We start from the raw sequence: 14,258 nt of genomic DNA, 5'->3' as shown, positions 1-14,258 counted from the left end.
AGCACAGTGTTTGGTTCATAGCAAATGTTCAATAAACGCTACCTGCCATATTGTTGTTAGTGCCCTCAAGTGGATTCAGACTCCTAGCGACCCTGTGGACAGTAGAGCGGAACCCTGCCTGGTCTTTTGCATGATCCTCTCACCTTTTGGCGCTAAACCAGATAATCCTCCGCTGCTATTCATAAGGTCTTCATGGCCAACTTTTCTTGGCACTGGGTGGCCAGGTCCTTCTTTCTAATCTGTCTTAGTCTGGAAGCTCCACTAAAACCTGTCCACCATGGTGACCCTGCTGGTATTTGAAATCCTGGTGGCATAGCTTTCAGCATCACAGCCACATGCAGCCACAGCAGTATGACAACCAGATGGGTGTTGTGGTTCTCTTAAGTGGGAAAGAAACCCAGGGCAACAGGAGGTGATAGCACTGAACCTTAATGTTACTGCAGCAGGTTCGTTTCTGCCCACCGCTGGGAAAGCCAAACACTGAGACACCAACACTGCAACAGACGGTCTAATCACAAGGCAGCCAAGCGAGGAAGCGAGAGAATGAGTCTCAAATCCACTTCCCTGAAAATGGGGACTCAGGGATATTTATGGGTAGGGGGGCAAGATAGTCTGAAACGTGGAGATGGATGATTGGAGGTGAGGAGAGGTGAGGTAATTGATGATCTGCCAAGTGTAGTCAGACTTCATGACTCTTCATAGGATGCACGTTCACAAAATGGCAGCGTTAAGCATGATCTGAGGGTGTATTTTTTAGCCTTTCAACGTCAAAAGGTCATTTATTGGACATCTGCACAGATCCAGTTGATGAGCTGGTTTGTCTCAAGAGGCCTGAAGCGGACAAGGAGTTCTAATTCCTGAAAAACAGCTTGCACATCCATTATTATGGTGACCCAGGCTCTGGAGAGATGTTATTTATAGGAACGTAGTGGGAGTCAGACAGCATATTGTCTAAACAGCACAGTTAACAATCGGGTGGGTTAAACAGCTAAAAGCTATAATCAGTAATTGCAAAAAGGAAAAAACTCTTTTGGCTCCTAGCTACTTAATCAATGGCTAGCTGTTTGCCAATTTCAATCCCCCCTATTCTTTGGTCATTATTCATTCTTGAGGCATTCGGGGCAATGACCCATCTAGCTACTTTCTGCTGAATTAGGGCATAGATCTGAGTTACAGGAGTGAAACTGTTTAGTATTCATTTGGAAATATTCTTTCATTCCTGGCTTCAGGTTGACATTTTGCATTATTAGAATTTTGCACCTTGCACAACAGTTTTGGAACAACATCTAAAGTACATTTTATAACCAAGTATTGGACCAGAAGGATAAGTAGTACAGACAACCCAAATTTTAACAGTCCCTGAAAAATAGACCTAATCCCAGTGAGGCCTCTAGTCTTTTCGTTTACTGGATATGCATCCGAGACCAGAGCAACACCCTATCCCCTGATCTTTCAGTTGTCATTGATGATGGCTAGCAGCATAGACTGCCTGGGGGTCATCACATTCCTGAGGAACTCAAAAGAACAAAGTTATCAACTTATAGCAACTGGAAGGGGCTATAGAAGCTCTGTAGAGAGCATGTCTGGGTTAGTTAATTAGAGGTCATTCAAAGTTACAATATGGTTTATTTTCTGCAATATGGCTTCCCTTATGTCAACTTTGTATTGAACCAGTATCATTAACCACTAAACCACTAGGCTGGCAGAATTGTTTTATGAGGTGTTATTTGGTTAACATGAACAGTATTGATTACTCTATTACTTTCTGCAACGGTTTTTCCACTATTTTCAGTTCAATTATAAAAAGAGTGCTCAAGAAGCCAAGATGGATGGTTTGATTCTCCTCAGGTTATTTATACTCTAGCTCAGTGGCTCTCAAAATATGCCCCTCTCCCCCAGCTGGGAGATGAGCATCTCCCAGGAATTTGTTTAAAATGCAGAGTATCAGGCCCACCCTAGTGAGGTGAATCAGAAGCTCAGGAGGTGGGCCCAGTAAACTCCCTTTTGGCCAGCCCTCCGCGTGAAGATTCTGCAGGCTAGAGTTGGAGAGCCACTGCTCCACTGGCTACTCAAAACTACCTCACCATCCCCTGTGCCCTTGCTGGAAATCTGCATTTTAACAAGAACCAAGTGATGTATAAGTAAAGTGTGAGAAGCGCTGGTCCACCTCAGAGCCATGAACCCAACCCCAATCCATATAACCCCCACCACCTGCACACAGAGGATCTATGAGTGGCTTCTGGGGATGGGAAGGGGGAGGCCAGCAGAAAGAGCAGGAGTTTTTAATCTCTCTGAATTTGAACCTATCACTCCCAGGGGGAAAACATCAGCACTGCATGCCCTAGTTACGCAGAGCATGTTAGCAGTGTCATCCTTTCTTTGTGACAGACAGCACATAACTGCCATTAAACCACCCTGGAAATGTGTTGCTCTTAGGTGTCAATGTTATTTCGTAAGTTTTCATTTTTTTAAAAAATACCTGAATTTCAATTTTAACCCCAGGCATAATAAAATTACATAAGACTATCTAACCTTTGTTTGTATCACCAATATTGTAGTGGGAATCTTGATATCCAACCTCGAAACCTCAAATTCGTGTGCCCAGTGCACAGCAAACCAAACACTAAGGCATTGGTGCTTGGAGATGGAGAAAGATTTATTCAAATTGACCAAAATGAATAGGTGACAGCCTGGTTTCCTTCAAATCAAATCTGCCTCCCCAAGAACAGAAAGCAGGGGTGGCAGGGGTTAGGGGGAGTAGAGGTGGTGAGCTAAGGGGCTTGCAGAAGGAGCTTCAGGGAAATGAAGGGGTCACCTCCGGTAAACCCCTGGGCAACCTCCCCAAAGACATTCTCCTTCTTCTGCAAAACAAGCTCACAAATCCTCGAGACTCCTCAGTCACTCCTCAAGTTAAACAGGAAAAACAGCAAATCGGTTTAATATGTACAGTACCCCTCAGGTACACGCCTTCAAATCTATCATGCTAAAACAAACCAAGGGGATATACCTTTTCTGTTCTAATAAGGGTACCTTCACCTTAACAAGCGCATCTACCCTCAACTTCCACACAGCTTGTGGGGAGGGGAAAACGTCCCCAGAATTCCACCTTTAACTTCCCGCAGCCTCCCTTGAGGGCTCAGAAATTTTCTTTGAAATCCTGCACCCCAAGGCCCCTGCTTCTACCTCTCGCCTTGCTCTTCTCTCATTTTCCTCCACTGAGTCTCAGGTCTGTCGACTACGAGCATGTTGACCTTCCCAGGAAGTCTGCCAGGTGAACCACGTAACCTTTGTGCTGAGAATCAGTCTCTCCCTGCTCAGCCGGGCCACACGCAGCCTGATACCACCATCTGCTTCTTTAAGGCACTTCCAGTTTCATTTCTAGTTCCTCCCAGGCTGTGGCCCCGCCAGCGCAACACAGCCCCCTCTGTGAGCTTTCCTAACCCAGGAAGTAGGAGGGTCAATTCTGTGGGGCCCAGACCCAATCTGACTTGCCTTTCTCCCTTCTTAAAGCAATCTCGGAGTCAAAATTTCTAAAGCCCCTTTTCAATTTGATAATTTTTCTTCCATAGAAGCAAAGACTTTTAATCGAGCCTTAAAATAAATTTGGGCCGTGGGTTTTTCATTACAGAGTATCGGGAAAAATAATACAACTATTCTATCAAACAATTTTATTTCTAAAGCAAACATGTTGACATCTCGAATGTGCTTATAAAAAGATTTGGGTATGGTAAAACTAGTTTGATTTCTACCCCTACCCCACAGAATTGTTTATGTTAAATCACTCATTTCAATTGAGACAGAGTCCATTTTTTCAAAGAATTTGTTCTACCAAAAGTTAGACTCACAATATATACGGTATTATCTAAACATTCTAGAATCAAATTCTGACTTTAGTTTTGATGTCAACGTAGGAATTAACAACTTCATGAGTTGCACACAAATTCATTTTAAGAAGGCAAATCTTTTGACTTGTTACCTATGTTGGTTTTTTGGGTGTATTTATTGTTTTTTTAAACACACAATGTAGCTTCTATTTAAAGTTAGAGCTCAAAAGAATTTAAAAATGTGGACTAAGAACAGTTTAGTGGATACCAGGGGAAAGGTGGGGTTGGGGGTGGGCACAAAGGGTGAAGTGGTCCACCTACAACACGAATGACAAACATTAATGTACAACTGAAATTTCACAAGATTGTAACCTATCATTAACTCAATAAAAAAATTTTTTTTAATTAAAAAAATAAAGTTACAGCTCAAAACTATCATGGAATATTTCTCTTTTCAACAATATAAGCACAGCTTTTAGCAGATATATTGGATAACTAGATCACAAGAGTTCATGACTCATGCTGATATACAGCAAGGAAAGTCAAGAATAATTTCTCCCACTAAAGCCCCCAAACATACTGTAACTCTAGATGTGTTCTGAGTCTAATGTTCTTAAAGAAACTCAAACCAGTAAATGGATGGAAATTCCTCAATTATCTGGATTACTCAGTTTTTATCCTGCCTGAATAGAAAGAATATCTTCCTTCTATGAATTAATTCCATATATTGCTTCGTAATGTGAAAGGTGGAGAATTCATTTTTCCTTTCTAGGTATCTGTAAGCAAAGTAGGAGGAAAAGATTGACTTGGCAGAGTTCGACTCAAAAACAGGCCACGTTCCAAACGTTTCTAAGTACTGTACCTACTTTTGACCTCTGAATCCCATTTTCCTATAGAACATTTCCGAAATAGATGGCCCATCAATGCCTATTAAGCCCATAATATAGATGAAATAATCTTAGAAACACCATCTATAACAGCTTATGAGAAAATTTACTCAATCTCAGATTCCAACTTTAGGCCACATAAAGACAGAGAATTTTTAACACGCATTCCAACCAACTCTGAAGTAGCTCATTTGGGAAGCGCTGTGCTACATTATCTTCAAACAATCCACTGTCTCAGGCATCAGCCCTACAGCAGGCTCTCCAACCGGCGCCTGAAATGCTCATCTTCCACGCTACTGAATAAAGGGACATGTTTATGCTTTAGCTTGTGACAAGCCAGAGTTTATCCTGAAAATTAAAGAGGCTAAAAAGAAGTTTAACATCCATTCTTGCACTGCTTTCCGGGGGAGGGGTACTCATAGCCACAAAAAGGTAGGATTCAGAAGTTCCTCTGAGTAGGGCCAAATTTTTCCTTGAGAAGTTTTGTATCTGCTTAAGTGCCCAAATAAGCCCTCAGTTAAGACCCTAAGGTTAGAATCATAGAACACGGGAGATTTTCTAAGAAGCAATTTAAATACGCCCGATCTAAAGTGAACCCACTCCAATGCAGGTACTCCTACTCCTTACGTGAAAAATTCGTGAATGACTAAGAAAAATGAATTAAATAATCCTAACACAATAATTCAGAATTATTAAAAAAAAAAGCATATTTTCTCAGGAGGAGCAAAGGTAAAAATAAGACTTCAAATTCTCTTTAGTGGCTAAAACACTGATCACTTTTGCTTATACTCAATCCTTTGTTACCAAAACTGCTAAATTTGCTTAGGCTATCTATACAGTGAGACGCAGTAAAGCATGATGGCTGAAAACACAGACGCTGGAACAAGATGGCTTGGGTTCACATCCCAGATCACTCCTAAGAGCTGCAGCATCTCTAGCAAGTTATTTAACCTCTCTGTGCTCCAGTTTCTTCATCTGCACAATAAGGACAACAACAGCGTCAACCACAGAGGACTGTAGTGAAAATTAAATGAATTAATCCAGGTAAAGCACAAAGAATAGAGCCTTGCACGTAATAAGCACACAGTAAGTGACCATATTCTCTAGATATTAAGAAATAAGTACGATTTGGAAAAGCTGAAGGAGGATAGGCATTCCAAGAGCTGAAGTAACAATCAAAGCATGAAGGTGAGAAAGAGACATACATATGGACTAAAGGGCATTCTATTTCCCCGGAGAATAATATTCATGAGGAAGAATCGTAGAAATTGGGAATAATGAAGACCCAATTATGCTGGCCTTGAATGCCAGACCAAAAAATAGTTCTTTTACTTAGAAGGCAGCCACTTAAATTTTCGATCTGATTAGATCTGTGCTTTAGCAACATTAATTACAAGGCTATATCGTATCTGCTGGGAGCCGTGGCTACATCATTTGATCGGCTGTTTGACAGGGTCCAGCCGATTAACGCTGAGGGGTGCAGGGTCGCCCCTTGGTGAAGAATAACCAGCCAGCCCCTCACATAGTTCTGAAACCTGTGCTGCTTCTAATTGCCCTTCATTCCTTTTCCTTTCTTAACCTCCAGTTTTCACTCCTTTGGGTGGCTGCTTGGGAGGCACTACCTCCCGGCAAAATTAAATATAGTAAGGGAATGTGGCCACCTGCAGGTAACTTTCAAGATATTTTTCAGTTAATTAACGGAGGAGCACACAGTCCCATTTGAGACAAGCAGAAAGGAATCCTGTCCAGATAAGATGTCAAATTAGGTTTATGGCCTCTATCTGGTTAATGTTTCCTTCTCCCTCCAGTTCTTTGTCTAAATATATATGCATCGTCCTTCTAAGTTTGTTGGTTAACTGGATGATCAAGAAGTATCTATATATTATTCTTGACCTTCTGCTTTCTGTTAAAATGTTATAGAGGTTTTCTCCTAAAAGCAATAAATAATAAATAATTGATGAGTAGAAGGGCCGAGGGGTGCAAGGATGCCCCTCGGTGATGAATGGCCAGCCGACACCCCTGATATTTTCTGAATTATATGCATGCTTTCTAGCAAGGTTATGTCTATACTTATTTCGGTTTTTTATTCTTGAAGATATAGTTTAGCTTAGTTTTTCAGCCCTTTACTTTACTAACAAAATGATACTTTCTCGGGCAGTGTGCTTAAGGGACTGTTAGCTCCACAATCTAAAAGACAAAGGAATGCTTTCACCCCCTAAAGGGTGCGAAAATGTAAAGATGTTTAACTGCCCGCTGAGAATGCAGATAGCCCTGGGGATAAGATACCCTGGAGTCGCCTTTGTTCCCATTAACCATCTACACTAATGGTGTAAATGATTGAGGGAGGCAGGGATGGCTCCGCCAGGATGTAACCAGACGGACTGCTGTCCTGTCCAGAGGCCTGGACCTTCTCTCTTTGATTTAGCTTTACCGTGAATTACAACAGACGCCTAGGTACCTATCTCCTTTAGAGACAACAAACACTAGTTAATTGCGGAGAAGACTACCATTAACCTTATGCTATATAGAATGGAATGCTAATAAATATTCTTGTGCTCGTTTTTTACTTCCTTATCTCTCTGAGAATATTTGTAGAACTATTTCTGTACTAATCCTGAAAAATATATAAACGACACTTGTGCACAGTAAAGTCGGACTTGCTAACACCAACCCAAGTCTCACGCCCCCTTTATTTTCCCCTCATTGTGCCGACGCCGTCCATCCCTCAGGAACCTGGACTCCGCCGGTCAGTACTATCAACGCAATTCTGATGTTCTCTGCCTCTTATTAAGGGTTAGCAGACCCAAAGATGCATTTGTTCTGCTAACACACTGTCAGAATCTGTCACTGTACTGTGGCATATCTGAATCATCTGAGATCCTCACTGCGCCTGGCACACAATAGGCATTCTATAAATGTCGTATCATTACTTTTAGTGGCCACCAGACAGCAGTGAAGTAAGCAGAGAAAGAGGTTAATCCCTGAAGGAAATATATATTATAAACGAAGCAAATGAAGTAGCTTAATGAGAGTTTACAATTAAGCTAAAACATAAGTCACTGCTGATCAATATACTTGCCCAAAACAGTGGGGGTGGGAGGTAGGGATTAATCTTACTTTTCATTAAAACCAGATAAAATGGATCCCCATGTATTTTTAAATCTCATAAAATTTAGCTGTCAAATTGGTACGGTCTCTTCAAAGGATTATTTGAGCGATATCTTTGTAATGGACTACCCCGTAGTCTTGTGGGGAAACAATTTAAGGAAGATTTCCTCAAGATACTTGGACTCCCCTGTTCCCTGCAGCATTAATCACAATAGCTAAGTGTCTGACGGATGAAGATATGGTATATACAGACTATGGAATATTACTCAGCCATGAGCAAGAAGGAAATCCTGCCATTTGTGACCACATGGATGAAAGTGGAGGACATAATGCTAAGTGAAATAAGCCAAAAAGAGAAAGACAAATACCATACGACCTCAGTTGTATGTGGAATCTAAAAAAAATTTTTTTTTAATTTAAAAAGTCAAACTCATAGAAACAAAGAGGAGAATGGTGGATATCAGGGGCTAGAAAGTAGGGGAAATGGGGAGATGCTGGTCAAAGGGCATCAGCCTTCAGTAATAAGATGAATAAGTTCTGAGGATCTAATGTACAGCATGGTGACTACAGTGAATAATACTGTATTGTATACTTGAAATTTACTAAGAGAGTAGATCTTAAGCATTCTCACCAAAAAGAACCTAAGTATGTTAGGTGATGGATATATTAACTAATCTGATTATGGTAATCATTTCACAATGTATACATATATCAAATCATCATGTTGCACACTTTATATACAATTTTATTTGTCAATAAAAAAGGTAGATTTCCTCAAACAGGACAAAATCATGCTAGACAGTAAAAATAAAGGTCTAACTCCTGATCTGCCTCCAACAAGTAATTAGAGGAAAGGTCAGCTCACAGGAGCTGTGGGTTTCCATGGAAACCTACACACTATCCACCTGGCTGCTTCACTCACCACAGGAGTCAGCGCTAATCACAACAAAAAGGACCCCTTCCCTTCGCCTTGAGTAAGAATGACTAGAGTCCACTATCCTACAGATAACCCTTCAAGTCAACTGTTCAGTGCATTTCTTTAAAAAAAAGTTTGTTTGAGACACCAATAAGAACAATATATAATAATTAACATAGCAAGAAAAAAGGTGTTCGAAAGATTGCCCACAGAGCTTGGAAGCACATCATGACATAGGAGGGTTGATATAAGAGTTTCCTAAGCACATATCCCCAGATTATTGGGCTTTTTTTCTGGCGGTGGTAGGGGAGAATCAGATTCCCAAACATGTCAGTTAGTGCCTACTTTTAGAAACTTAAAAAAAAAAAGCATTAGTGAGAGCACCCTTTGGACAGTAAGCAAGTTATGTATTTGGCTTTCTTGGGCAATCAATCATTCTGGCAACATAAACATAAAGCAAAGTAGGCCCAGATTTCTACATACCTTCTTCTAAAGTACTTTCATTTACAATTTTAGACCAAAACAAACAAACAAACAAAAAAAGTTCCGGCTGTCTGAAGCTTTAAGCATCTTGCAAGTATTCGAATCTGAAACCCTGAAATGCATTCACTTCAACACGTTCCCATCAGCATGAGCAGCAACACTCCACTATCCATTCTGGTACTGTCTCCAGATGATTTCTCATCCCGCTGGCTTCTCCCTACCAGCAAGTCCTGGGATACCATCTTTACCCTGCCTGCCCCCATTGCTTGGTTGTGCTTCGGGAATTATAATTACAGCGATCCCGCCTTTAGAACATCCTCAGAGCACAAAGCCTCTTTGTACGACGAGGGGTGACGGGGGTGCCTTCCAGGCTCCACAGCAAAGAGTGGGCGGTGGCAACACAGGCAGCAAGGAAGGAAGAGGAGCTGGAGCACTGTGGTGGGCCTCGGTCCTGCTCAATACTGTTGGAGGGGTTTACTGGTGGGTGCCCAGTCAAAAGGCTCTGTGAAGCCTCTGCACCCTTCCCGTGGGGGAAGGAAGGGACGGGGCCTGTCCTAACAGATGGCCAGATCACCACCAAGCCCAGAAGGCCAGAAAGCAGAAGGAAAGCACGAAGAAAGGGAGAAAAGCAGGCAGTGGCTGAAGCACACCCTCTGCGCTGCTGTCAGGGCCTCAGGGAATGAAGTCTCTGACAGTCAAGGCTATCACCCCAGGGAATCGGCCTTCTACTGGGATTACCCGCCCCCCAGCAGGTGCTCAAATATGCACTAAGGCAGCAACAAAAACCTACACAGGAAGACAAATTTATTAAAAATTCTAAACAAGGGGCCGGCCCCAAGGCCTGCAGTTAAGTTCGCACACTCCGCTTCAGCAGCCCAGGGTTTTTGCCAGTGCGGACATGGCACCGCTCATCGTGGACAAGGCCATGCTGAGGTGGCGTCCCACATGGCACAACCAGAAGAGGTACTCACAATTAGAATGCACACCTATGTACTGGAGGGCTTTGGGGAGAAGAATTAAAAAAAAATTCTAAATAAATTTAACAGCCTAAAAGCCAAATGAAAAATAATTTTTGTTCATTATGAGAGTCCCAACTCCTATTTGCAAAAGCGATGATGAAATGAATACGTGTTTTACTTTCAGCCTACCCACCTACCTCAGTCTCCTCTTCAAAACTGCTACTTTCTAGCTCTGTGACCATCAAACAGGTTTCAACCGAAGATCAGTGAGCCCCATCTGCACACACTGAAATCAGCCGTGCTGGAGCAGAAGGGACGCGGACAGGGAACTTTCAACTCAGGGGACATCCCAAAAGCACTACAAAATGTCCTACCACTTGAATGCCAGCTACTCTCTTCCAGGGATGCAGTTTTCCTCTTTTACCAATTCTTCCCTCCGTTTCTTCCTTCAACAGGGTCAGATGACTGCATACCTCAAAAGTGACAATCTCTCCCTTATTTCTACACACGCTTTATCACAAAAGCAGACAATGCAGTAACGGCTTTCCACATGGCGACTCGAGAGAACTACTGATAAACCCTGGAACAATCCCATCCTTCTCCTCCTCCACCTGCCCAGCATCACTCCAGCGAGTGTTCTGAGCAGCCCTAGCACAGCACTAAGATCCACTAAAGCCGAACAGGAAAAACCAAACTGCCCGCTGTGGGTAAGGCCTGCAGGTGAGGACTGTTTCTCCTCCTTGTGTGGGCATAACACTACTTGCGTTAAACATTTTTAGTTTTATTTGCACACATTTCCTTCAAAAAAGTTCCTTCAAGACAGCAGCAAAAGCACCAGGAAACTCTCTATCCATCACTCTCAATCGTGTTTAAAAATAATTAAAAAGACAACAGGAACCACTTCAAATGTCCCGCTTCCTTGAGCCCACAGGACAGCTCTCTGCCCTGACAACTGTTCTGAAAACCATGCTGCCACTCTGTGCGACAGCAGTAGGAAGTCCAGTCTCGTCCTTGGTTCAGCCCCCACCCCCTCTCTCTCCAAGAAAAAATGAAACAGCAGAAAGCGTAAACAACCACTTAATGGAAAACACAAATGGGTAAATATTTTCAAAATTGGCTAAAAAGCCTCAGGTCTCAAGAAATTCAAGAATGCTAGTAGGGGGAAATAGGAAGAGAAAAATAACATCGTGTTTCCCTGAAAGTGAGCACTGTAAGAATGCAAAGACAAACGTGGTTCAAAGCCACTGTCCCTCCTCCACTTACCAGTGCTTTCGTCTTTTTAATGATTTCTCTCTCCTTCTGTCTTTCCATACAGAACGGTATTTCTAAATCGTTTCTTCTGTACCTATTTCTCCAGCCCCATAACAAATTTTACAATTTTCAGCTGACCTCTTTGGTTCACGTGAGCAGGGTGATGAAAAGCCAGGGGCAGGTCCCTTCGCATGCAAAGCTCATGTGCAGCCCCAGGCCCAACCCCCAGCAGCCCTCTTTGCAGAGCCCCTGATGAGGGTGGACAGCAGTTAGTTACAGCTGGACCAACACTTCTGGAGCTGCAGGGCCACACTGGTCCATAAAGCACCTCCGTGAGAAGGAGAAAGGGGTGCCCTCTCTGAAGGGACACAGTTCCACACGAGGTGCTCATCTTGGTAAGGGGAGCACAGAATGGACTTCCACTCCCACTTGCCACCCAAAACAAGTGTCCTTCTGCTGGGCCCAATGCATACAACCCTCCACAGCTGCGCTGCAAAAATGTACCTGGGGCAACACTGCACCTCCAGAGTAGGTTTCCAGAAAGAACCACCTCACCAAGGACAAATAAACAGGCACTGCACAAATTTCATTACCAGAAATCCCTGCATTTGCTAATATAAATTCATTCCTAAACATATTAGGACTAGAGCAAAAAGTGTCTAATAGAAGAAGAAAACTAGCAAATTTTGGAAAAAGGCAACCCTTACATCTTGAGGGATAATCGGTTGTTTCCTAAAGACCATAATCTTGGACAACAGGCCTAAACAGCTGAACTTCAAATGCACGCCATAAGCTGAAACACCAAAACAATCACTATCATCTGCAGAGGAAGGCGTGGACACTCACCTCTGCAGGTTTACTTTCTCCAAATCTGATAGTTTTCCTTCTTTCTTAGACTCCTTTTTGCTCCTATTCCATAGTTACATAAAACCACATATAGTGACACGTGGTTAAATTTGCAACGCCTGATCAATTCCCCTCGTGGGTGGTGGGCCCCTTTCCTGCACAGAAATAAGAGGAATAGATACCCTGGATCACAAAGGGCTTAACGTTCCATGGCTTCCAACCCTATCATTCTTTTATGCACTACAGAAGAGCTAAGTGTCACATGCGTCCACATTAGTCCCAGTCATGCAGGAGGGGCAACAGAAGGCAGCCTGCGGGCTAGCTGGGGCAAAGCTGAAATGGAGTACAGCCCAGCGTCAGAAGGCTAAGGCAGCGGTTCTCGAACTTTAGTGGGCATCGAATCTACTGGGGAACTTTTCAAGACTCAGATTTCTGGGGCCCTCCATACATCTGATAAGTGAGAACGTCCTGGGGCACTTATATTTTGACAAAGCTCAAACTGCTGACCTAGGTCCACTAGAATGGTCAGAGAAACTGGGAAATCCTCCACGCCTATCAGCAATTCCAAAATAAAAGGCAGCCATCACCAACCGAGGCTGTGCAAGTCAGAAAGGATGAGAAGAGGACCGCCAGCTGCAGCCTAACAGGCTGTGCTGGGCAGGAGCCTGTAGCTAGAGGTTCCCTGTTACTGGGCAAAAAAGCCCTGTGCCCTGTAAGCAAAAAAATTTTTTGCATGTGAGAAATACTTCTAACATCTGAAAAATATTTAAAATACTATAATGACTATCTCTGTACCCTACACCCAAGATAAGCAAATCTTAAATTGCAATGATCTGATTGAGAGGTTTTCAGTACTAGAATATTACAGATACAACTACAGCCCTCTGTACCCCTGTCCAACCCCATTCCTCATCTCCTCTTCCCAGAGATAATCACTACTCTGAATTTGGTGTTAGTCGTTCCCCTGCACGTTGCTATACTATTACTTCGTATGTACACAGCCACAAACAACATAATTTTGCATGTTTGCAGATTTTACGCAAGTGGAAACAGTCTGTAAGAATTCTTCTGTTCCTTGCTCCCCCACCCCACAGTAGATTTGTAAGAGTCAACCACTTTAATGCATGTGGCTACAGTTTATTTTTCACAATGCTAGACCATCAACTGTGGGGGACTATCTAACATTCTGTGTATTCCAGGTGGGTGGACATTTAAGCTGCAATGAGCATTCCTGTACTTATTCTCTCGGACAAGTGTGCAGCAGTTTCTTAGAGTGTATACCTGGAAATGGACATTTGGGGTAAATAGGTATGTTTGCCCTCCTTCAACTGGACATCACTATACTGCTCTCCAAGGTGACTGGGTCCAGTTACATTCCCACTAGCAGTATGTAACCACAACCTTACCAACACTTGGTTATCGCAGCATTTAATTTTTGCCAATCTCATGGGCGTGAAATGGCATCTCACCGCTGTTTCAATTTGCATTTCTCTGATTATAAGTCTTCGACAAGGAAATTCTCCTGCTTTTATATGCACGTGTCAAATAGGTGTTTAGGAAAATCTAACCCATCTTGTCTGATTCAGGGCACTTCTTCCCCAAGTACCCTGCCAACAGCCACCACAGCTGGAAAGCTGAGGTGCAGGAGGGCACCAAGAAAACAGCTGAGTTAAACAAGGAATCATCTTGGACAGAGGACACTAATTAACGCACTTGCTAATTAGTCTTTCCCTTCCCTCTTCTGTCAAGTCTTACTTCCAAGACAATACTATGGGCCTGTGGCCTTAGAACAGGGGAGAGAACAGGGATGGGGAGTGCGAAAACTAAAACACTGACATAAAAGTACCACGACAGTCTTTATGCAAAGAAAATAAAGTGACTGCAGAGCAATACCCATTACTCCACCTTCTAAATACTCTGCACACTAACAGACTCCTCTCAAGCTCATCACGTTGGGCTCCCTCTGAAATGTTCCCATCTTTTT

The 14,258-nt window shown here is 42.8% G+C and overlaps 1 protein-coding gene across 1 annotated transcript in view; it reads right to left on the bottom strand.

The window, feature by feature from the left end:
• LOC103543678 (calicin-like) overlaps positions 1 to 14,258 on the bottom strand; it is a 17,345-nt gene extending 3,087 nt beyond the window's left edge. Inside the window, exon 1 of the mRNA XM_070595819.1 lies at positions 144 to 14,258. The gene's annotated coding sequence lies outside the window, so the exon portion shown is untranslated. The remainder of the gene's footprint in view (positions 1 to 143) is intronic.

This window comes from Equus przewalskii, chromosome 26 (genome assembly GCF_037783145.1).
Source record: "Equus przewalskii isolate Varuska chromosome 26, EquPr2, whole genome shotgun sequence".
Classification (NCBI taxonomy): domain Eukaryota; kingdom Metazoa; phylum Chordata; class Mammalia; order Perissodactyla; family Equidae; genus Equus; species Equus przewalskii.
This window is presented reverse-complemented; position numbering and strand designations above follow the sequence as displayed.